Here is a 24,589-nt window from a genome sequence, read left to right on the forward strand (position 1 = left end):
AACATGAACAAAGTCATGAATTTAAAAGTTTACACTTGATATGAGGAATGATAGGATCCGCTGAACTATAACTATTATAACTAAATATAAACATTATAAACTAAATATAAATTATAACTGAATATAACTATTACTGTTATATATGAGTAAGTACCATCCCTCCTAGCCTCTTTGTTGAGATGAGTGTGATGTTTGTGAACTGGTGAGTAGAAAATAATTTGTTGCAATCACTAATATAGTTGTGATATTTGATTGGGTTGATGGGTAGAATTTATGTGAAGGCTGGGAACATCTCAGCCTTTTTACATAGACGCATAAAAATCAATGACATTTTATATGTGGTGCCATCTGCTTTTTTCTAGGTTTTGTCTTCTCTGGATGTTTTTGTTTTAATTTATTCCCCAAAGGGAATTAATTTCTTTAATGTTGAGCTCATTAATAGAGAAAAAAAATACTGCTGTGTATATAACACAGACAAATTACACAATCAATTGCATAATGTGACTGAGTGGATTTTATTTCTATTGAGAAGGTAAATAAAAACAAGATTAAAAAAAAATAGCTGAATGGCCTGATTTTCAGAAACACCTAGCACCCCAAATCCCACTGTCTAATGAAGAAATACTGGGCAGCTCTAAGAATCAGTTCTCTCCTTGTGGGGAGGTTATTGACCTTATTGACATCATTCACCTTCTCTTTCAGCTCAGAGTACACTGCCCACCTCACAATCAATTTCTCTCTCGTATTTCTGCCCACAGCAGCAGGCATTATTGCCTGATGGGAACACTGTAATCAGACTACACCAGTGTCCTCCAAACCTTGAACCTGTGCCCAGGCTGTGAGTCTGGTGCCTCTGCTAATTAACTATTCTAAATTTAGCTGTCAACATTAATTAAGAAATTCATTGTCTCCCCACATGTGACCTGATAAAAGGAGACAGGAAAAGCACCTAGAACCAGGAAGGCATGAAGCACCCGCTTTGGGCTTTTTATGAGCATCAGCTTCATATCAGTGGAAGTGAAGGATACCGGTCTCTGGTGGGATAAGGTGCAGGAGTGCCTTCCTGCTTATACAGTGCTTAAATCCTGATTTCTGTCAAGTCCCTTTCTGTTGTCTCATCCTGTAAGCAAACAGGATGGGAAATAAGGAGGAAAAATGTGCACAGTCATCTCATTTTCTGCTAACTGCTCAGAGAAGCTGGCTGCTTATGTGTGGTCACACTGGGACCCAGGAGAACCACTACGCTCATTGAACCTAAACATACTTAAGCACTCCAGCATGGGCAACATACAGACCACAGTAGGATGCAAAAAATGTCTAAGATCCTAGAGTCTGCCTGGAGTTCTCTCCTGCCCCAGCTGCACCATCATCATTCATGAACAAGCTAGCAGAAAGCTAGATCCAGCTCTGCAGTCATAAGATGCTACTCTCTGTTTTGCTCTAGCACAATATACCTTTACTACATTCATTCAGAAAGGATGATAACATTAGATACTAATCTTGAAAACACAATTTTTAGTAGGAAATTATAGTTGTTCAGGATATTTAAAATATCAAATCATAGAATAGAATATTTTAAGTATAACGTTGCAATATTTTATACATGGTTACTGCTGGTGAGATACACTGAAAAGCTTACTCTGGAACACAACAGTTACATCAAAATTTATAAGCGATATGAGGTAATTCTGCAGTGTCTCAAAATTTAAAAATGACTGATTATGAAGATCTCACTCACACTGAAAATTTTCTCAAGTGATTAAATGGTCATTTATCTATCTAAATGTGGGCTTTCTAGATGGAATCATTAGGTGTTTTCTAAATAGCAGGAAGAAAAATAAAAAAAACCCTGTAAATTCTGTTTCTCAACTCTGTAAAATAAATTTGCCATGGAGCTGTGTCATAATTAGGCTTGTACTACTAGGTGACATCTAATCTCAACTAAACTATTTGTGACAGTCAAAACAATGTAAGACAGGAAGGAACTTCAGGAAAGTCTAAAAATCATGAAAAAAGAATTGAAATTATATTAAATTAATTTTAACACAAATAGTGTGTATGCAGAGAAATTAACTGTCTTTGATATGCCAGTACACGAGGATAAAATGTGATTCCTTGCCTCCCAAGAGAAAGCTCTAAGTGAAAGCTCATTGCAAATGATCTTTAACATGCATATAAGACAGATGCAGATGTAAAGAACTCACAGCCTGAGCAGCTGTTGTGCTCACAAACAAGCTTTGTCAAGGAAACCTCTCATTGAACTCCATTCCCTCCTTACTCACTGAAGCACCTTCCACTTATTTCTGTGTTACCCTACTCATCAAGGACTTTCAGCAGCAGAAGCTAGTAAAGCTTAGGCACATTTTTCTCTGTCATAAGATGCTCCTCTTGTCCTGCTCTTACTACAGAGGAGCTTGCAAACATTTCAGACAAAAGACCATGGTAGAAAGTCATTTGTGTATTTACTGGTTCAAGTGTGCAAGGTCAGCTGTCTGGTATGATCTTCTTCAAATTACCTTGCATTTACCATGTGGGGAGAGTCTGCTGGTAGTCAGTAGTTTTCATCAGCTACTTCATAGTAATTTCCCACATATGAGTTTTTACCTGGGGTAACTGCAAGGTCATTTGAACTGACCCATGCACCCATATTTACTTATGTATAAAACTGAGAGGTTTTATAATATTTTGCTAACAACCACAACTTAGATTCAGACTGTGTTGCAGTCCAGCAAATGCAATGTGTTTTTTCATGCATGCATATTTGTTTTCATTGGCACATTCCCAGAATCGATTGTCACAGAAACCATTCTTTCCAGTCCTTTTACAAAGGCCCTCTTCTATTCCTCATCTCCTTATGAAGTGTGTAACAAACATCATTTCTTTCTTAAAAGAAGGAAAAAAAAAAAAAAGGAAAGAAACAATAAAAAGAAAAAGCATAGCTTTGACATAAATCTGTTTTTCTCATGCTTTTTCAGGGAATTACCTTTTTTGTTCATCACCAGAGTCCCTTCACTCAAGTATACTAGAAAGGCGGATGTCAGTTGTTGAGTTCACAGATGAAAAGAACAGTTAAACTGTAATTGTTTGTTCACCCTGTTACTGGGAGTGATTCTCCTTCTGTGGGGCAATGGCCAGTAATAAAAAAGTTCTTTGTGTTCAGACACTTTCTAAGAGTTTTGCCTGGGTGGAAATAAGAGTGAAAGAAAAAAATAGTAATACAGCAACCAATGTCACACCTCGACAACTTCCTCCTCATCAAGAATTTACACAAATTTCCTCTAATTTATCCTCATTACTCTAACCTACTTATAACATGCTTTATATATTTTGACTTTTAGTGCAGATTACATTATTTTATCATCTAGTCATAAAGTCTGTCTTGAGTTTTAACAGCCGAACACTCAAAAAAGTCTAATGCATATTGTGTACAAACCACAAGGACAAGAGAAAGGAAACTTTTGAAACTGCCTATGTGTGTGCCTGCATATAGATACTACTTACAGTAGAAAGAGCTTGCAACACAGGTTAAAAACAGCCAACCTAACAGGTTATTTGTGGTGGATTTTTGTTTTCACACAAGGATAGGGACTGAATTTTGTTTTGAATTTGTTTTATTGAAGGACACTTTAACAGCCAAAATTATATTTTATTTCCAGCATGCGACTTGAATGTGATAAGTATTTTATATTTAGTCTCTGCAGACCAAGTATCAATCATTCTGTCCATGTTTGAGAGGAGATGAAAGAGCAAATAATAGAGCAGAAGGATACTGAGGCTGAAACCTCTCAGATGTTTGTGAATATACAAGTCTGTAAATATGGATGATTCTTGGCAATAAAAAACAGTCCTATCAATTTGACTGCAGGGAGCAAGGAAATTAAACCAGATTTCTCAAGCCTTCCAGCATTAATTGAATAATTAGATCAATTAACAATTCCACTAAATTATTAAGTGAGTGTCATACATATAACCACATTATCACATAACTTCCTCTCCTCCTTGGAGGCAATGAAGCTTGCCAGGGTAATCAACCCCACAGTACTAGCAAAGACAGAAGTGACCATTTTTAACATGCAAGAAACCACAGAAATTGGATTTCAAGGGTAGGGAATTCATGAAACTCAAATGAGCTCCTTCCAGTATAATTTCATGGTTTGCCTTACAAGTTCTACAGTTACTAAAAGAGTGGAATCTTTCATATGCTTTCTTCATAACTGGCTGTATTAGACCATATATTAACAGCTTTTTTCATTTGAAGTTCCTGTTAACAAAGCTGGAGCTTTTGCCTGGGTGTGTCCTACGGATACGGATTTTGAATTGGAATTTAAGTCACCTTAGTGGTGCATCATTACCAAGAAAAAGCATCTGCTCCTCTGAGAAATGCTGTCTTTCAAAGGATGTCGGTTCATGACCAGGTTACGTGAGTGCACTTTACTGAGAGGTGGTGGGAGGTACAGGACTGCCAGCAATGTTGGGCTCTCACTTTGTCTGGAGGCTTTTGGGTCTCTCCACAAGAAAAATGGTCCACTCTGTGTTGCCTGCCTGCTTTTTTCTCCTTCCTGTGAAGGGCAATCATGCAGATTCTTTTTTCATACAAAGGTACCTCTTTTCTCACTGCAGAGCATGGACCGAGCTTTCCCTGCAGCCTTTCCTTTTTCTCAGCCAGTGAGTTCCTCTGCCCTCTAATTGAGTTGCAGCTTTTATGCTTTATTTTTGCTGGTCATGAGAAAAGGAGAAAACGAGGAGAATTTTGCTTGCTTGGCCTCAGGAATCAAGTTGGAGGCACACACGGGGAGGTAAAAGGAGCTGATGTCTATGTTTAAAGAGTAAAAAACTAAGGTCGATGGGAATAGAACCAGCAAAATCTTTGTGATAGTTTCAGATGATGTCGTCTTAATTCATGCTGAAACATGGCAAATTTGGAGCAGTGAGGGAGATTTCAAAAAGTATAGGTCAAAAAGCATGTTAAACAGAGATAAGAGTCCTTTGAGGGAAGGTAGGGTTAAATCACAAAGTGTTTCTGGGCATATGCAGAAGCCTTATCCTGCTCAGCAGATCATAGAATCATAGAATAGAATCATAGAATCATAGAATAGTTAGGGTTGGAAAGGACCTTAAGATCATCAAGTTCCAACCTCCCTGCCATGGGCAGGAACACCTCACGCTAAACCGTATCTTCATGCGGGAGGTGCTTCAGTCCCCTGATCATCCTCGTGGACCTCCTCCGGACTTGTTCCAACAGTTCCATGTCCTTCTTATGTTGAGGACATCAGAACTGCACACAATACTCCAAGTGAGGTCTCACAAGAGCACAGGAGAGGGGCAGGATCACCTCCTTTGACCTGCTGGTCACACTCCTTTAGATGCAGCCCAGGATACAGTTGGCTTTCTGGGCTGCAAGCGCACGCTGAAGCCAGCTCATGTTAAGTTTCTCATTGACCAAAATCCCCAAGTCCTTCTCCTCAGGGCTGCTCTGAATCTCTTCTCTGCCCAACCTGTAGCTGTGCCTGGGATTGCTCTGATCCAGGTGTAGAACCTTGTACTTGGCATGGTTAAACTTCATGAAGTTGGCATCAGCCCACCTCACAAGCGTGTCAAGGTCCGTCTGGATGGCATTCCTTCCCTCCAGGGTATCAACCGAACCACACATCTTGGTGTCATTGGCAAACTTGCTGAGGGCACACTCAATCCCACTGTCCATGTCAGCGATGAAGATGTTAAACAAGACCGGTCCCAACACCAATCCCTGAGGGACACCACTCGTTACTGGTCTCCAGCTAGACATAGAGCCATTGACCACAACTCTTTTCATGCAGCCATCCAGCCAGTTCTTTATCCACCGAGTGGTCCATCCATCAAATTGATGTCTTTCCAATTTAGAGACAAGGATGTTGTGTGGGACAGTGTCAAATGCTTTGCACAGGTCCAGGTAGATGACATCAACTGCTCTACCCCTGTCCATCAGTTCCGTAGCCCCATCATAGAAGGCCACCAAATTGGTCAGGCAGGATTTCCCCTTAGTGAAGCCATGCTGGCTGTCACCAAGCACCTTGTTGATTTTCATGTGCCTTAGTATCCCTTCCAGGAGAATCTGCTCCAAGATTTTGCCAGGCACAGAGGTGAGACTGAGTGGTCTGCAATTCCCTGGGTCATCCATTTTCCCCTTCTTGAAAATGGGGGTTATATTTCCCTTTTTCCAGTCATTGGGAACTTCACCTGACTGCCATGATTTTCCAAATATGATGGCCAGTGGCTTAGCAACTTCATTCTCCAGCTCCTTCAGGACCCACAGATGGGTTTCATGAGGTCCCATGGACATGTGTATGTTCAGGTTCTTAAGATGGTCTCGAACCAGATCCTCTCGTGGGCCTAGGGTCTTCATTCTCACAGTCCCTGCGTCTGCCTTCCAAGACCTGGGTGGTGTGCTCAGAGCATTTGCCAGTGAAGACTGAGGCAAAGAAGCCATTGAGAACCTCAGCCTTCTCCAAATCCAGGGTAGCCAGCTCTCCTGAGAGCTTCCTGAGGGGGCCCACATTGTCCCTAGTCTTTTATTTGTGATGTACCTTCAGAATTCCTTCCTGTTATCCTTAACATCCCTAGCTAAGTTTAATTCTAACTGGGCCTTAGCTTTCCTAATCTGCTTCCTAGCTTCCCAGACAACATCCCTGTATTCTTCCCAGGCTGCCTGTCCTTGCTTCCACCTTTTATAAGCCTCTTTTTTCCTTCAAATTTTCCTCAGCAGCTCCTTATCCATCCAAGGAGGTCTCCTGGGCCTCCTGCTGCACTTTTTTCTAGTTGAGATGCAACACTCCTGAGCTTGCTGTAGGTGATCCTTGAATATCAACCAACAGTCTTGGGCCTCCCTGCCCTCTAGGGCTATATCCTGTGGAACCTTACTAAGCAGGTTCCTGAAGAGGCCAAAGTCTGCTCTCTTGCAGTCCAGGGCAGTGAGCTTGCTGCACGCTCTTCTCACTGTCCTGAGGATCTCAAATTCGACCATCTCATGATCGTTGCATCCAAGACTGCCCTGGAGCATCACATTTCCAATGAGCCCTTCCCTGTTGGTGAGCACAAGGTCAAGCATGGCACCTCTCCTTGTCGGCTCCTCTATTACTTGCAGAAGGAAGTTGTCTTCCACACAATCGAGGAACCTCCTGGATTGCTTGTGTCCGGCTGTACCATTGCTCCAACAGATACCAGAGTGGTTGAAGTCACCCATGAGAACAAGGGCCTGCGAGCGTGAGGCTTTTCCTATCTGTTTATAGAGTGCTTCATCCACAGATTCCTCTTGATAAGGTGGTCTGTAACAGATCCCCACAGTAATGTCCCCCAGAGCTGTTCTCCCTTTAACTCTGACCCACAGACTCTCTGCTGATTGCTCACCTGTTCCCAGACAGAGTTCCATACTCTCCAGCCTATCCCTAACATAAATAGCAACTCCCCTTCCCCATCTGCCAGGCCTGACTTTTCTAAAGAGCCTGTAACCTTCCATTCCAACACTCCAGCCATAGCAGCCATCCCACCATGTTTCTGTGATGCCTATTACATCATACCCCTGTACACGTGCACACATTTTTAACTCCTCTTCTTTGTTCCCCATGCTTGTACAGAGGCATTTGAGCTGAGCTCCAGATGAATCCGGCTCATTAGCTGGAATACCTCTACATTGCTCCGAGCATTTATTATAGCTGCTGGTAACTGACTGGGTGTGTTGGGATGGAATGATGCCCCCCTCCCCTAACACATCTAGTTTAAAGCTTTCTTGACCAGCCTGGCAAGCCTCCTACCAAAACTGCTCTTCCCCTTCGTTGCCAGACCAGATCCATCAGGCCCCAGTAGACCTGGCCTACAAACTTGGGTCCCGTGTTCAAGACACCCAAACCCCTGACTATGACTACACCCTTTTAACCATTTATTAACCTGGCCAATCCTCCTAGCTTTTTTTAAGGCCCTCCCCTTTATCCTGGAGAAATGACGAAAAAATCTGAGCTGAAGAGCCCCTAACCACTTCTCCCAGAGCTCTGTAGACCTTCTTTGTGCTCTCCAGGCTACTGCTGCCTGTATCACTAGCACCCACATGGATCGCTAGTAGTGGGTAACAGTCAGTGGGACTTACTAGAGCAGGCAGCCTCTCTGCAACATCCCTGATCCGTGCCCCTGGTAGGCAACGCAGCTCCATTGAGACTGGGTCAGGCCGACAGATGAGAGCTTCTGTCCCTTTCAAAGTCGAGTCCCCTACTACTACGACCCGCCGCTTTTTTCCTGGCAGCACCAGTAGAGATCTTCTTTACCAGTGCATCAGCCAGCTGTTTCTGGCTCGAGTGCTTTTCCTCATTAGCCCCCTGCAGGACAGCAAAGGGAAGTCCCTTGCTTTTGATTGTCCTTTTCCTCCTTTTTTTGTTGTGGTTTTTTTTTTTTTTTTGTCACTAATTCCCAGCTTCCCAGGTTAACGGCCTCCTTCTTTCCTTCATGAGCTAGAGGGGAAGCTTGAGGCCCCTGCACAGTTTGGGCCGGGAGCAAGCATAGAATCGTAGAATCATAGAGTAGTTAGGGTTAGAAAGGACCTTAAGATCATCTAGTTCCAACCCCCCTGCCATGGGCAGGGACACCCTTGCTCTCAGCTTCCCTGACATCTTGCAGTCTATTAACAGCATCCCGCAGCTCAGCCACCTGCTGCAGGAGGACCTCCACCAGAGAGGTGGAAGATACCCTACTAAGGTCTTGTCTAGGCTGAAGTTTGGCCCCATCTGCAGCCTGTAACCAATATAAATTTCCCTGTGCAAATAGTGATCTCTCTAGCTTGTGGTCTGGGTTGCACCAGGTTAATGTGAAATGAGAGCAGATATCCAACATAGGAAAGGATCGGATTTGAGTAAATTAGAAATTATATGCTTTTGTCCAAATATTGCTAGATGGGCAATTGTAACTAAGTGCTGAGAGCAGAATTAGCTTTCGGGAACAGAATTATTCAAATGCCTGTGCAAATAAATTTGCTGGACTTCTACAATTGTAAGCAATATAGCATGAGTTCTTTGAATGTACATTAAAACTACACTAATTCTTTAAACTAGTCAAATTTAATTGCATATTGTACTTTATCATGCAAATAACTGTGTTTTCTTAATATGTACTCGGGGAAAGAGAGAGAAAATTACTTCAGAACTTCCAATTAAGCATAACAGATGAGAATCAATGACATCTTAGAAATAATTTCAGTGCAGATAAGACTGGGAACTTAATGTGCTCAGTAACCCTTAATTTTCCAAAATAAGCCATTAGAAGTGCAAGCCACATAACACATCCCAGGAGTCTGTAAAAAATTTATTGACAGAAAAATATTTTCACTGACGTTCTTGTTATTGATTTCCATGTTTTATTAAATGCATTAAAATTCTGCTGGCAGTGAGTGTTTCGCTATTGTAGTAATGGACTCTTTAAATGTGGTAGAAAATCACAAATTTTGAGTCACTACACATCTGCTCTTGTGTAACACAATGAACCTGGCCTTGCACCTCATCTGCACTGAGTGAAATCAGTATGGTTAGCAGTGCCATAGCTAAGACCTAGTAGTAGCAGCTCAATACATGCATTCAGTCTATCCATGCTTCAGTGTGCAGCTCTGCTTTCTAATTTTGTCTCCCACATGTGCTGGACAGAAAGAATTTGTCATTGGTGTATTCATTGGAGAGGAAAAATACTGGAATTATGACCTCTTTTGATTCAATTCACTAACAGGATTGATTTTCTAATGGAATCTGAAGTGAGTTTCAGTTGATTGACATAAAGGGGGAACAAAAGCTGTCACACAGCTGTGAAGAAGGAAACAAAGAAAATCGTAACCTTATTCTGAAAAAGGTAGTGATATATTCCAGCAAAGGTGAGAGCTCTGGTGTACACATTCCAAAAGTGTTATTAATTCGGATTTCCAAAGAACTGAACATACGTTTATTTTTTACTAAATTTATGGAACATCTTTTCTTAGTTAGTGCTTGTTATATTGAAGAGGGCAGCAGAGCTTCAGTTTGCTGGCAGCAGCAGAATGAATTTCCTTCCATTTCCTTAGCTGGAAATGTAAGTGGGTTTAATTTTTTGTGGGGTTTGGGTTTTGTTTGTTTGTTTGTTTGGTTGGTTTAGTTTTTTGTTTTGGTTTGGTTTGGTTTTGTAGCCAATAGATAAACTAGTTTATGTGATAGTTATCATAATAAGTAAAATTTACTATTTTTTATACATCACTGTAAGGGGCTTGTGGAAAGGAGGAATATTTTATATTTTAGTAGCCTTAAGGTGCAAATATAATCTCATAATCTATTTTCCAGCTCTTTTTATTATACGCATATCTTAAAACTGGCTTAAATAGAAATCTTCCCCCATTTTTCATAGCTATCCAGTAAAAAGGAGGTTTCTCTATTATTTCTATTTCCCTTTCTTGGAAATATTTTCTGAATTCAAAATACATTATGTTAAAAAAAAAAAAAGAAGAAGAAGAAGAAGAAATCAAGAAATACAAGGAGCTATGTGTCAAAAATAATCTTAAAGGTAAAAAGAAAATATTTCTTCTCCAAATTGTAAAGAATCTACTCCAAAGCAGTACATTAAGGACCACCACACAAGTGCCTATTAGAAAGCAATTTTTATGAGAGATTAACTGATCTAATGAGGTGTTTTCAGTGAAAATTGTTTCGGTGACAATGTTGTATTAGCAGTGGTCAGTGTAGCACTACTGAGGGAGTTACGGGCCTGTGCCAGGATAAACTATATACACTAATGACTTGCACACTGAGCAGGCAAACACATTAAGTGTTGGCTTTAGCTTCTGAATAACATAATTCAGGACTTTAATTTTGGAAAACAGCAAACCATTAAAATATATAGTGCCAATGTCAGTCCAGGGTTTGTGCCCTGAAGGTCTCTTCCCTGCTCCCAAGATCCTCCAGAATCTATCCTCCTGGTTCAGAACTCTGAACCAGTAAGTATGCTCTGTAAAGTGTTCTGGGAAGATGGATGTGCTGCATGCGTATTTGTGCAGTGCAGATATAGCTGTAATTACAGGCAACCACCATTAACAGTTTCAGTACCTTGATTTAAAGAATTTGTGCTGAAAAGGGACACAATGAAATTATTCTATGACCAAAAAAAAAAGACAAAGGGAAAGAGTGAAGAATAGGATTTATCTTTGCTGACTTCCACCATTTATGAGTTAGTCTAACCTATTTGCTCAACATTTACATCTTTGTGTAAGCTATTTGTCTAGCCTCCCTCTACGATCAATGAAGAAATGGGGACACCTCCAGAGGATATTCATCCTCTTTTTTCCCTATCAGGTGTCTTGGGATGGATGTGACTTTCTCTCTCTGCTACATGAAGGAGTCTTGATAACCAGCTTCAACTACAGATGTAATGCCTTACAGCTAATGTTAGGTGAAGTGAAGAGTATTGTTTATCACAATAATTATTACTGAAATATTGTACTCTGGCTTACAGCTAAATTATTAACAGAAGTAGGGCTAAATCCTTGAGGAAAACACAGGAGAAGTCTCAGACTAAGCAAATAAAACTTTTTCCTAGGCTTATAGTTTATTTACAGATTTGTGATTTGATAGTTCTGTCTATCTGTCTGTCATCTCTCCACCATGTGATCTCAAGTCTTCAAGTAGCAGTGTCTGGATATACTACCTTCATATACCTCAGTGTCTTTGCACACTAAAACAATGTGATAAGGTTATCAGAATCTAATTCTGGCTATTCACGTACCAATGTTTTGCAATGTCTGGAAAACAGGATGGCAATTTTTAAAGGGCTCTAAGACAAAGCAAGCTTGGCTGCATTTGATTGCCTCAGGAGAAAAATAAAAAATATATTTTATTTACTGTCAAAACTAGCCTAATTCATTTCCACTCTCCCTTGGCCTGGCTAACTATCTCTATTCTCTTGCAGATTTTTCTGCCTCCTTCGTATTATGCTGTTGTTTGTGCTGTATCGGTGAGAAAATAGATCTTTTTCTATACTTCAGTGACCACAGACAGATACAATGCTACACTCATGTGGTTGCACTGGCATAATTGAGGGAGCAAAGTGGCTTGGGAGCAGTATTCTGAAATCAGGGAGCAAAAGGAGGGCGTTTTTATCAACTTTGTTGCTAGTGGTTAACTAAAGTTATCATATATATTGCGATGCCTGAATGATCCTCATGGCCCTGCACAATAGGCCCTTCTAGATGGGAAAGGACCTTTTCTTTAAGGTGTGATAAGTCAGCTTTGATTTTGCTTACCCTGTGGTTTCTAGACACAGCAGGTCTAGTTTTCAGATGCCTACACACACAGACTACACACAGTCACCTGAGTGGAAATGATGAAATCACCTTCTGCCACTTAAAATGAGCTGGTTTATATATTTTTATATAAAATTTTGAGAGATAGCTTTAACCCAGGTATTCATGGTGTACAAGTATCTTTTATCTAAATATATCTTATTTAATGCCATACCAGGTATCGTCCATCTTTATACAACCAGCTGACATAAACACCATGATGTGTTAAGGTTAATTTGACAGAAATATAGAGGTTCGCACTTGACCTGAATACAGTCTGTCTTGCCAAAAGACCTGGGTGTTTATAAACCAAGGGCTTCAGCACTGCCATTTGACCTTGATGTGCTCTCAGATGAATGAAGAATGAGCTCCCAATTGACTCTACACAAAGCAAAATTAGCCAGACTATGCTGACTCCCCACCATTGGGCCAGCTGCAGCTAAACTTACTTTGCTAGAAACCTGTTTCAGCTAGCAGTAGACTCATTAATTTGTCTGAATGATTATCTGGATAACAGCAATAGCAGAAACAGTGAGCCTGACTTTTATATAGTGAACCATCTCCACAAGGTTACAAGTTGGTTTTTAACAGCTATAAATCACTGTTACTTAACCATTGAGATTTTTGGTGATGCTACTTCTCTTGCTGCAAACCCTTAAACTAGACCTCCACAGCAAGCAGCAGGGACCATTCTGGAAGCTGAGGTATTTCTTAAAGGGGAGAAATATGAGGACGGAGAGAACTTCCATCATAACACCCGTCTGTGCTTCTAAAGTGCCTGGTATCCAAAATTCCCATTACACTGGCAAGGCTCTGCAGTGCACAATATATTCTGACTGCTCTCCCTTTTGTCCTTGACATGCCTCTTATATGCTGTAGACCAGAGGGACTGATGAAGATATAGCAACATCATTTTTATGCCAACTGCAGATTTCTCCATTCTAGGGCAATCCTCTGCTGCACATTAAAGGCTGCTTCAAGGTCCCTTTATGTTCCTCAGGTGTGTGGACCTCAGCACAGCTTGAATCTGGCCCTCAGAGAGCTCTGCATGATTTAAGTTCTGTGATTTGTGCAGCCTTTAAAAGATGTTGCTTTGCTAAAATCATGTGTGCAGTTTGAAAGTTCAGTCTGAATTTTGTTTTCATCTCCCTGCTTTGTCATGACTGTGTCCAAAGCCTAATTTAACAAATCTTATTTTGCTCTCTTTCTCTGACCCTTAACTCCAGTTGTTTAACTCTGAAGCCCAGACCACAGTGATCAAACTAAGGGGAGAAAGAAGACAATGTTTCTGGCTGTGGTACCTTGTATATTAAGTGATTATGCAACAAACTACCTCTGAAACATATTAGGTGTTGATGCTGCAACTGTTAAAGATGACTAACCTTATCAGGAAGTACTTAGGAGATCTGTTCTCATAATTATGAACAGTCTGACGCTTCAAATTTGCTAGAAAACCATTCCATTTATCTCTTTATTTGCAGTAATTGATGATTCTCTCCTATCTCACTCATCTAATATGCAGTCTGTATTACACCAAAGGAAAATATGAAAGGCTTTTATCTGTCAGAAAATGGAGTGTGTATCACTGCAGCACAGTGCAATGAAAAGAGTGAACGTAATTTTAAAGTGGTAGAGGAAATTCTAATATTTTTGTATGTTTTCAGGTGTGTTGTAATTTCTCTGGTTTTAACAATTATTGTAGGATATTGCATCAGAAAAGTATTTGCTGGTTCCTAAACCGGAGAGACACATTCCATAGATTAAGAACTTTCAGGTTGAACAAGCTAAGACTAAAATAATCCTTTTTACACAGCTTTTTTTCCTTGTGTGAGACACTAAACTTACTAGAGTGAGGCATTTCTGGAAGAAGTCCTAAGAGATAAACTGGACAAAATAGTGATGTAGAAATTATGAGGGGCTTGGATATTCTACAAGACTGCTAGAATGTAATGACAGACCTTGATATTGACATTGAGGGCTTGAATGTGGGAATAGCTGAAAGAAGTTATCATTAAAGTGTTTGCAGTAAAGATAAAAGTGACTAGAAAAATATAAAAGGGTTAAAAACATAAAAGAAGGAAAGCATATTTCTCTGAAGACAAATATAAAATACGCTGTGTTTTCAAAGCAAAATTTTCAATATCCCTTCCTTCATTGTGCCTGTAATCATTGTAATCATTCTAGGTACCTTTCGTTGCTGAGGTTGTTATGGCTGTCCCATAACAATTTTGAAGTTTAGATCATTTAGATAGTGAAGTACTCAAACCCTGATATAAATCAGGTGCTTTACCATCATCAGCACCTTCTCATGGACATAAACAGCTAAAATTATACCCAGGCTGCTTGGGAAGCTACCATTTCAGGAAAAAAAAAAAAAAAGAAAGAAGTCTTAAGTCTTTTTGTGCTTTTAATGGAAAATAACACCTTATAAAAATGTGAATCCCATAATGGGATCCCAAAAAAGTACCAGAAAACAGGAGGCTTAGATACCATGTCTCTGCCATGACCAAGCCAGTTTGTTTCATTTTCTGTGCCTTCATTTCTCCATTTTTAAGTGGAATTCTGTAAGAATGGTTAAAATACTTAAAAATAACCAAATATAGTGGCAGAAGGGGGACTGTCAGACCAGTTAACTTTATTATTAGTATTTTATATGTGGTTCTTGAAGAACTGACTGCAAGCTATCAGCTCAGGTTTTGGTAAGATGTCCATATAGTGAGTTCTCCTTATGTAGCACATACCCTGTTACAACAGCCTTGAAGACACTGCCATGTTCTGTTACTGAACAACCTTGAATGGCAGAAATACAAATAAAGGTTTATATTTGATCACTTCTGCAGTCTGCCACTAGAGGCTTTATTTACATAAAAAGTGGGCTAGAGAAAGAAATCCGGCTCCAAAGAGTAAAAAAAATAAAAGGACTTGTGATAGAGAGTTGTAAGAAAATGATGCATTATGAAAGGTAAAGTTTAGTCAATAAAGTATTTATGAAAGATGAAGTTGGAAGATACACCCCTTTTTGAAAAGAAAACTGAGAAGGGTAAACCACCATGTCTCAGGGAATACATTGCAGCTGTCTGTTTCCCAGTGCTCTAGAGCAGCTAAAAAAAAAAAAAAGGGAAATCAGTTGTGAAGCGTAATCTAGAATTGCTTTTGGGCATTTCGGGTGAGGGGCGGAGGTGTTGTGTTGTTGTTTCATGTTGGGGTTTTTCTTTGGAGGGGACAGGCTTCTAGATCTATATAACTAAAGCCTTACCTTTATGTCTTTCGTTGAGGAACCTGGTTTTACTTCTTGCTTATAAGCTTTTCTGCTGTTTGACTGAGAAAAGCTGTAGTCTTTACTGTCAGTTTTCTAAAAATGAAAGATCAAGAGACAGCAGAACCTGCCAGCCAAGATGAATATCAGTATCTTGAGGAAAAAAGTATCCCACCTACCTGCAAGAGGTGGGAGGTTTGGAGTACGAAGGTTTGCTTTGCCAGTCCTGATTTTCACAGAGTTTTTTTCTTGTTGGTCTAAAGCCTCATCCTTCTGGAAAACGTAAGGCTTTGAAGGACAATTCTAAAACACTCTAAAAGTCTATCTGTCCTGTCTCTGACAATGGCCTACTAGTAACGGGCAATGTAAGAGCAGAGAAAGTTCCTGGGTTCCAGTGACCTGCAAATAAGGGGCTTCTGAGTCAGAATTGATATCTTTGTTCTTAATAGCTGTAGATGGATTTTTCTTTTATGAATTAGTCAAGTCTACTCTGTATTACCATGGCTTGGAGCAGATACACAGTCTAAATAGCAGTGTGGGGAAAAAATGTCTTCTGTTGACTGTTCTGAACATGTCATCTCTCAATTTTATTTGATTCTGCCATTTTTTTTTAGATAACAAGAAACAATGAGCAACTGCTCCTTCTCTGCTTCCCCACATAATGTGGTGTGGATTCCTTTCACAGCTGCCTGATTAGTCTTATTGCTCATAAAGAACTGCTCCAAACCTTTGTCTTCTGTGAACTTTCTCTTGTACCAGTACATCCTGTTTGAGATGAAAATGACCAATTCTATGCCACATTTTAAAATGTATTAAAATGTATTCACAACATGGATTAATGGCATAAGAAATTTCTTTTCTGGTTTGTTTTCTATTTCTTTCCCAGTAATTTCTACAATTTTTTTGTTTGTTTGGTTTTTGTCCACTATTGAGAACTGTCCTGGTGTTTTAAAAGATTTATTATTATAACCAAAAGTTCTGTTTCCTGAATGGAAATAGATAGTTTAGAACCCATTGTCTTGGATTGTTTTTCCACTTGCGCATCACTTCACATTTATTACAGAGAATTTAATCAGTCATCCTATTGACTGCTTGGTACCATGACATTTGTCCCCAGTAATTTGCAATCAGATTTCATATTTACTACTCTGACTAATTTGGTATCAACATTAGTCTCCTTGTTCTCTACCCTTTTTCATTTCTATACACTCTAAGAGGCACAGCAAAGATACCTGTGATCTATGGATTTTCTCCACTGCGAAGCCCAACCATTTATTTCTTTTCTTTGTTTCTTACTTGTTAACCTGCTGTTAATCTATAAGAGGACTTACCTTTCTCCCACAGGCAGCTTAATTTCTTTAAGAGCTCTTGATGCCAGCTGCCCCAGATTTATCACAGCGTAGAGGATGATACTTATCTACTTTATAAATTGCTTTCACATCCACATATGATAAATGCTAGATATTAATATTTGCTAGGCAATCTGTATTGCTTTGCCTTAGATAAAAGATATTGTGAGAGATGGAACTGAAGGAGAAGGAATATGAAGTTTGCAAGGTATCATGAGAAGAAAGCTGGCTGTTATACAAAAATCAGTCATACCCATCTGAGCCTGAGGCTTTTGGAGTTTCAGCGGAGTTATTGCTGAACTAATTTCTCTGTGTGTAAAATGGAATTCCAACTGTGTCTGTGTCAGGGTTAAATAAATGTCGGTCTGGGAGCTTATCAAAAAAGGTGCCAAAGAAAGATGAATCTTTGTTAGGCTGTGAGTACAGGTCTTGGCAGCTTTGTGTATTAAGTCCCCAGAATCTTCAGTGGTTCAGCCATCTGACTGTTCACTGAGAGGGCTGATGTCTGCTGGCTTTTTTATTTTGTCAGGAAGTGACCCACTCACAACCAGGAGACAGAACTATCAAAAAACAAAACAAAACAGAACAAACCACACACACACACACAAAAAAAACCCACAACAAAAAACCACAAACAAATAAAAAACCCCAAGCAAACAAACAAAAAAAAGCCACAACAAAAAAAAAAACCACAAAAAATAGGGAAAAAAAATGGAGAAAACCAACCAACCAACAAAAAAAATCCCACAATTTTTTGGCACATAAATTTATCTATCTCCACTTTATTCCCAATTAAATTTGAGCATTGCCTTCCCAAATTTTTCACACCTTTTTTCTATTTTAATCATGGTCACAAAGTTTTTCCCAAAGTAATGTTTTAGCTATGTAGCGTAACACTGTAATAAAAATAAAAAGTAGGTCAAAATGTCACTATTAAAATTCTCACCTAACCCCATAATTAAAGTTTTGGCTTAACCAAAGTTAGGATCCATACCAGCTGCTTGTGGTGTCAGCTGGTATCATTCCAGTGATTTTTAAGAGGAGACTCTTCAGGACCTTAATGATCTGAAATACGTTTTAGAATTTATACCTGACATATTGCATAAATGACAGAGTTGGGATGGAGTAACAGAGTAAACAAAAGATCATCTGATTACAATAGCTGGCAAGACTGAAATCAAACGTGAGTAATAAGTGAGTAGCATGTAGTAGATTTGGAAAATCAGATTTTGCAGTTCTTTTAATTATCCTTTATTATATTATCTATACTCAGGGAGAGTGTTTAAAATGCGAATTCTCTTTGGACAATGCCTTTATGAAAAGAAGCTAAATATGAATTATGAGTGAGCAGAAGAGTTTTTATACCTTGTCATTGGAATCTAAACCACTCAAATTACCGTTGCAGGTTTTGAAGCTCCTTGGGTTTGGTTCTTTTTGGTGTTTTGCACAGCTAAGCGTAGGGGCCCTGCATTGCTATCACATTGGCAACCTCCAATTCCCTCTCAAACGCTGCTGTCCTCTGCATTTGTTCCATAGTCTCAGCAAACAAGGGGTATAAAACCCCCTGTAATGGACCATCTATCAGGTTAAAAATGAAGCCTCTGAACAGTGTTTGAAGCACAGCTCAAAAGACCTTCAAAAGTAGAGTGGGTGGGGGAAAAAATTATGTTCAAAGCTATAAGTAACAGGGTCAATCTGTGTGTCTCCTGGCTGCCATAATAAATCTCCATGTGAAGAGCATGGACACTGGAGTCAAGCACAGTGAGGCAGGTGTTAACATGCAAGTCCAGCTCTGACTTTGCTTACATTCTTTTGCAATTTAGAAGGGATTTGTCATTAAAACAGGTAATGATGTCAATCTTTGTAAATTCATAGAGATACTGTCATCTTTAATGTTCCTGTCTGCATAGTTGTCATTCACAATCATACTACAGGTCTCCACAGTTTTTTGTTTGGTCTAAGTTGTTGAGGGATAAAGTAGTGATCATAATAAAAATTTATGCCAGGTTTTTTTATTCTACTTGGCAACTTGGATTAATTATAAATGAAAATGTTTACAGCTGTATAAAATAACTCTTAAAGCTGAACACGTTTTGTCTGTTACAAACACAGCTTTAAAAATACATTTTTTTTTCAGGTTGAATCCTGAAAAAGAATATCCTGAAAAAAAAAGATATTTTAAGTGGTTACATTTGTCTGAATACCACCCAGCTGCCCAGATTGGTTCATCATATGTGGAATGAGATGTAATTAAGAACTATGAATTGAATGTTAAATTTAATAAAAAACTCTCAGTAAGTTAATGAAAAAGCACTTTTATCAAGCAGAACAGAAGTCTGTAGATTGAAAATACATACATTCTTTTTCCATAAATATGATCTCCAAAGAAAATCCTCTCTTCAATTATTGAAAAATATTGAAAACAGATAAAGTGGTTAATAAGAATTAGGAAATTTTGTGAAATTACACTGATCTAAATAATAGGTTTGTCCGCTTAAATATTTAATACATCTTTTGTCATTAGAAACTTCTCTGTAAGTAACTAGTAAGCATGGAAAGCTGTTTCTATGGATAAGTCACAGAAGAGGCCTGAGATAACAAGACCAGATCATTCATTGGGTCTTCATATCTCTTCAATTTGAAAAAAAAGAAACTACCATAACAGTTTTGCAAGTGGTTACAATTCTGAGATAGAAAATTGTGCATCCAGATTATCATAAAGCATGAGTCATAAAGATCTCATTATGTGATTATGCAAATACACATTAATGACAAAATTACAAACATCTATGGTGGTGAAATATGATTAATTATATGACTTGGCTCACTTGCTGAATGCAATGCCATTAGCTACTAAAATTCCATAGATCTGTTTCTTTTTCTGATTCACTGACATTTTAATATTAAGGGAATTATAAATTATTGTAACAACAGATGATAATAGCAGATGGAATAAACTTAACTGAAGCCAAGATGATTTACACAGCTTTAAACTGAACAGTTTGTGTATTTATCCAGCTATAAATGTTTTGCTCCATGACCATGAGTTCTGTTTGGAAAGAAAGTTTCCAAAAAACAGTGACATATCTGGAAAAGGCTACTTAAACATGTGTCTTACAATGGTAAGCAGTACTGAACCAAAAGGAATCAGTGGAAGGTAATGCAGGGCTGCAAAGACACAGTTGTTCTGGCTCATTTGAGATGTAAGGGAGGGGCATTGCTGGCTGGAAACTTTGAGAATATGATCTACCTTACTTGCCTTTAATGTCTAATACAATAGTTAATACCAGAGACCCATATATCCTACCTGCCTCAAACACCCCTCTGAGGACAGATCAGGGGGTTTCAATTGGAGTTTATCTCTTCCTGTTGATTACAGAAGGAGTCCTGATGTCTAGTTCAAAGGTGGTCATTTGTATAGAGGTGATTAACATTAGTAGAGATGAGTTCTACCTATGCATATGGTGCAGGCCTGGACCTCAAGCTTTCAGGAGCATTGGATAGGTATGATATCTTCCATTCAAGTAAAAAGGGGTAGCTTGTTCTCACTATAACATCTCTTATAGTGGTTTGGGTATAGGTCTCAAGACATCTCATAGCTGCTTTGAAATTGTCTACATGTATTTCATGTCTTCCCTGAGCACTGGGACTAATGTAGCCCGATTGCTACCTGTGTGAGGCTTTCCACAGCCACTTCCCAACTTCTTGAGCCCAGTGCGTGGCTAACATGTCTGTATGATATCCTTCACCATCATCTTCACAGAATCACAAAATGGTTGAGCTTGGGAGGGACCTCTGGAGGTCACCCAGTCCGGTCCTCCCAGTCAGGCAGGGCCGCTTACAGCCAGTTGCCTAGGAACATATCCATAGAGCTTTTGAATATCTCCACGGATAGACAGTCCATAACTTCCTTGGGTAACCTGTGCCCTGTGCCCAGTATTCCTTCCCTGTCATAGTAAAAAAGTGTTTCCTGATATTCAGACAGAACCTCCTGTGTTTCTGTTTATATCTATTGCCTCTGTTCTTGTCAGTTGACACCACTTACAAAAACCTGGCTCCATCAACTTTGCACTCTCCCTTCAGGTATTTATATACATTAATAAGATGGTCCTGAGCCTTCTCTTCAGGCTGAAAGGCCAAGCTCTCTCAGTCTTTCCTCATGGGAGAGATGTTCCAATCCCTTCATGATCTTCACTGCCCTCTCCAGTAAGTCCATGTCTTTCTTGTATTGAGGAGCCCAGAACTGGACATGGTACTCCAGATGTGGCCTCGCCAGTGCTAAGTGGAATGAAAGGATCACCTTCCTTGAGCAGCTGGCAGTACTTTAGCTAATGCAGCCCAGGATACCATTTGCCTTCTTTGCTACAAGGGCACACTTCTGGCTCATGGACCACCTAACACCCACCAGGAACCCCAGGTCCTTTTGTGCCAAGATGTTTTGCAGCTGGATCACCCCCAGCATATGTGCCTGGGGTTTTCTCTCCACAGGTGCAGCATTTCACCTGTCAAGGTCCTTCTAGATGGGAGCACAACCCTCTGGCAAATCAGCCACTCCTCCCATGCAGTCTCAATACTGTATTTTGCTTTTAGCAAATACACAGCTCTTCTGTCTGACACAATTCTTCTGACTGATGAAGAGAACAAAGTATGTTGCTACTTGAACTATATTGCTGTCCTTCAGCTCAGTCTTGCTCCATATAGAAGAGCAAAGTCTAATGAATTCTGCTAATCTACCTCTAGCCTTTACAATTGTAATGAAACAGCTGCTGCAGTGTGGAGTCTTTCAATATCCAATTTGGATATTGAAACCTCTTCCTCCTCCCCACTTCAATCACTTCAGAAGGATGAATTTTAATTCTTACTTCTAATCATAAGTGAAGGTGTTACAGCAGAGAATTTGCAGTTTTAAGTTAGCAACTATTTATAAAATGCAGAAAAGTTCACTAGTTGGTCTAGCAAACTTCAGATGAAAGCAGATGGAGTAAAGGTTGTGATAACCTAATCGGTCTGTACTTTCTGTTTTTCACTTCAAATTTGATATCTGATTATCTTTTCATAGATATAAAAAATGCATCGTAAGTAGCGTTCTAAGCAGTAATCTAGAGCTCCTCAAATTCTAATTACAGATACGGATATTCCAAAGAGCACTAAACTTCAGATGTACTTTTACACCAACAGTGAAAACGTCTCAGCCCTAAAGATTTTTGTTTTACTTGTTCAGAATACAGATAATTGAAGACATTTAAGAAAATACAGGTATTAAAAACTAAGTGGCTCCTTATGATCGATAAGGTTATTTTTAAAAACAAATGTCTTCTGAGAGAATACACTGGTTAGAAAGGCTTGTGCAGTAGTGCTGGAAGTCACCCTCATTTCTCATTTAGAAATAATGTCTTTCAGAAAACTATCTTATAATTGTGTTCTTTCAACATTTGCTGTTGGCCCTAACCTTCTTTGACTGAAATCATTGGTAAAAATCCAATAACTCTCATAAGAGACTAGTGTTAAAGAAATACTAAGTGCTTTTGAACGTGTCAATTACCAGCATTTATCTTTCTTAGTGGCAACTTCTGGAGCTTTTCTCTGAGTCACTACTAATTAGAAGATGGTATCACTCTGAATATTCAGGGAAGGTCTCCACACTGCTGACAACATAAAGTTATTGTACATTATTGTATGTTGACACAATACATTCTCACTAACACCATCAGTAACAGAGCTCTGTGGCAATTACTCAACAACAACATATGTCCTTTTCTTTGTGACTTTCCCTTTGTGGCAGGAGATGTGACTTTTCACCAGATTATTCATTGTTTTAGAGGGATTGATAAATGCATGTTTTCCACTGAAACAGACACTGAGTCTCTTAGGGAAGTGTCCTCTTTGTGTCAGAATAATGGATGCATTTCCACACAGAATTGGTAGCTTATTAAATATACTGACTACAAAGATCAGAGGTTTTCACTTAGTGAAAGATGTCTATAAAGTATTTGTGGAGGCTCTGGGCTAATACTAGGGACTGCCCATCTCCATGGCTCAGACACCAGCTGTTTTCCTTAACATCACACAGCCGATCAGCCTTGCCTCTGTGGTGTCTTAGGGACTGGGATCCAGGAAAACAACAGGGGGGATGCTTTCTGCATAGCTGTAATCCGTAGCTAAATCTTTTATAGCTGTTGATGCCAGACATGAGAAAGCAGAGTAATTCAAGTTTCTATCTATTAACTAAAACCAGAGAAGTAACCTAAACAGACTCCTAGTCATTATTACACAATAGCCATTGCTAACAGATTCACTGAGTAGTTTACTAATATATTTCCAGAACATGGTGACAGGTGAATACTTATAGAGAGTAACATCAGTGCTTGATAAACCTTAACAACGTATTGGTACTGTATCACACAAAATAATGGTTTCTCCCTCAAATGAATTTCAGAATAAAAGGAAGATAAGGAGCCTGGTTTTCTGCCAAGCCTCAAAGGCCTGCTGGATGCCAGCTAGTCTCAGATTGCAGCTGGGGCTAGCGCATGTGTTAAAGACCTGGCTATATATCTCTATCACAGTGGTGAGGATTCTTCTTGCTAACCTTCTCTAAGTCCCCATAGACCTGTGAGACACATGAAGCCAGGGGTTTCTAGGATTCATCTTCCTGATGCTGGCTGAGCACTGCTGTCTTAGGGTGGGCTCTGACATGTGGAAATGTTGCATGGGACCGTTATGCTGCCCACAACACTGGGCCAGACCTACATACCTGAGCAGAGGCATGAAGTTCCTTATGCCATCAGCCTGGTGTTGGGAGTGGGCAGGGATACACCTCACCTCAAAAGCCATTTTAAGCAATACCTCAGTCTTTTCCGACTGCTCCTGTATGAACTATAGGAGTCAAAGAAGGAATGGAGCTATAGAAGGAGCAGCCAGAGAATCTGCCAACATTCGGTGCACATTCTAGCACGCAGGTTTAAAATTTCTTTCTAGAAAGCATACCACAGAATAGAAGCTCATCTCATAGAAAACCTCTAGGTCTGTTATGCCACTGAACTTGCAAACGCCAGATAAGAGTGGAAAAGTAACCCAGAACAGGTTAAAACTTTAATTTCTACCTGAATTTCTCAGAGAAGGGATGAATACTGCACTTCTCATGCCTGTCATCCTCTGACCCAGGAGAATCGGTTGGCTTCACACAGTCTTGTTGTAAATCCCCCATTTGCCAAATGGAAGACTGAAGTGTTGTGTTCTGACACACAAGAATTTGAAAGCTAGATCTGCCAGTTGTTTTTATTTTCATCATAAAGTGCTTTCCTAATTAATAAAACCAGAAAATATAAACTCTTAGGAAAAAACAAGCATTTATAACATGAACATGGAAGAGTAAATATATAAATGTGTATACATAAATATGTAAATAAATATATATTTACACACAAGCTAAACGGAAGTCAACATTTCTCATGAAAACTCATCTGTCAGTTCAAGAAGTAAATGGAAGTTCAGCTCTCCTCTTGATTTGAAGCAAATGCTATGAGCCAGGTTTGGCTCATACTTTCAAAATTTATAACACTGTGATGCTTGCCAAAAATCCTTAATTAGATCAGAGGAGCCGCAAAACTGTCAGATGCAATAGCAGAGTACAAGGAAGGAATAAAATATTCTGGGGTTAATTGGGTAGGTTCATTCAGC

Source organism: Pezoporus wallicus, unplaced genomic scaffold (assembly GCF_028554395.1).
Source record: "Pezoporus wallicus isolate ANWC-B61680 ecotype Strahan unplaced genomic scaffold, APGP_CSIRO_Pwel_v1 scaffold_2584, whole genome shotgun sequence".
In the NCBI taxonomy this organism is placed as follows: Eukaryota; Metazoa; Chordata; class Aves; order Psittaciformes; family Psittacidae; genus Pezoporus; species Pezoporus wallicus.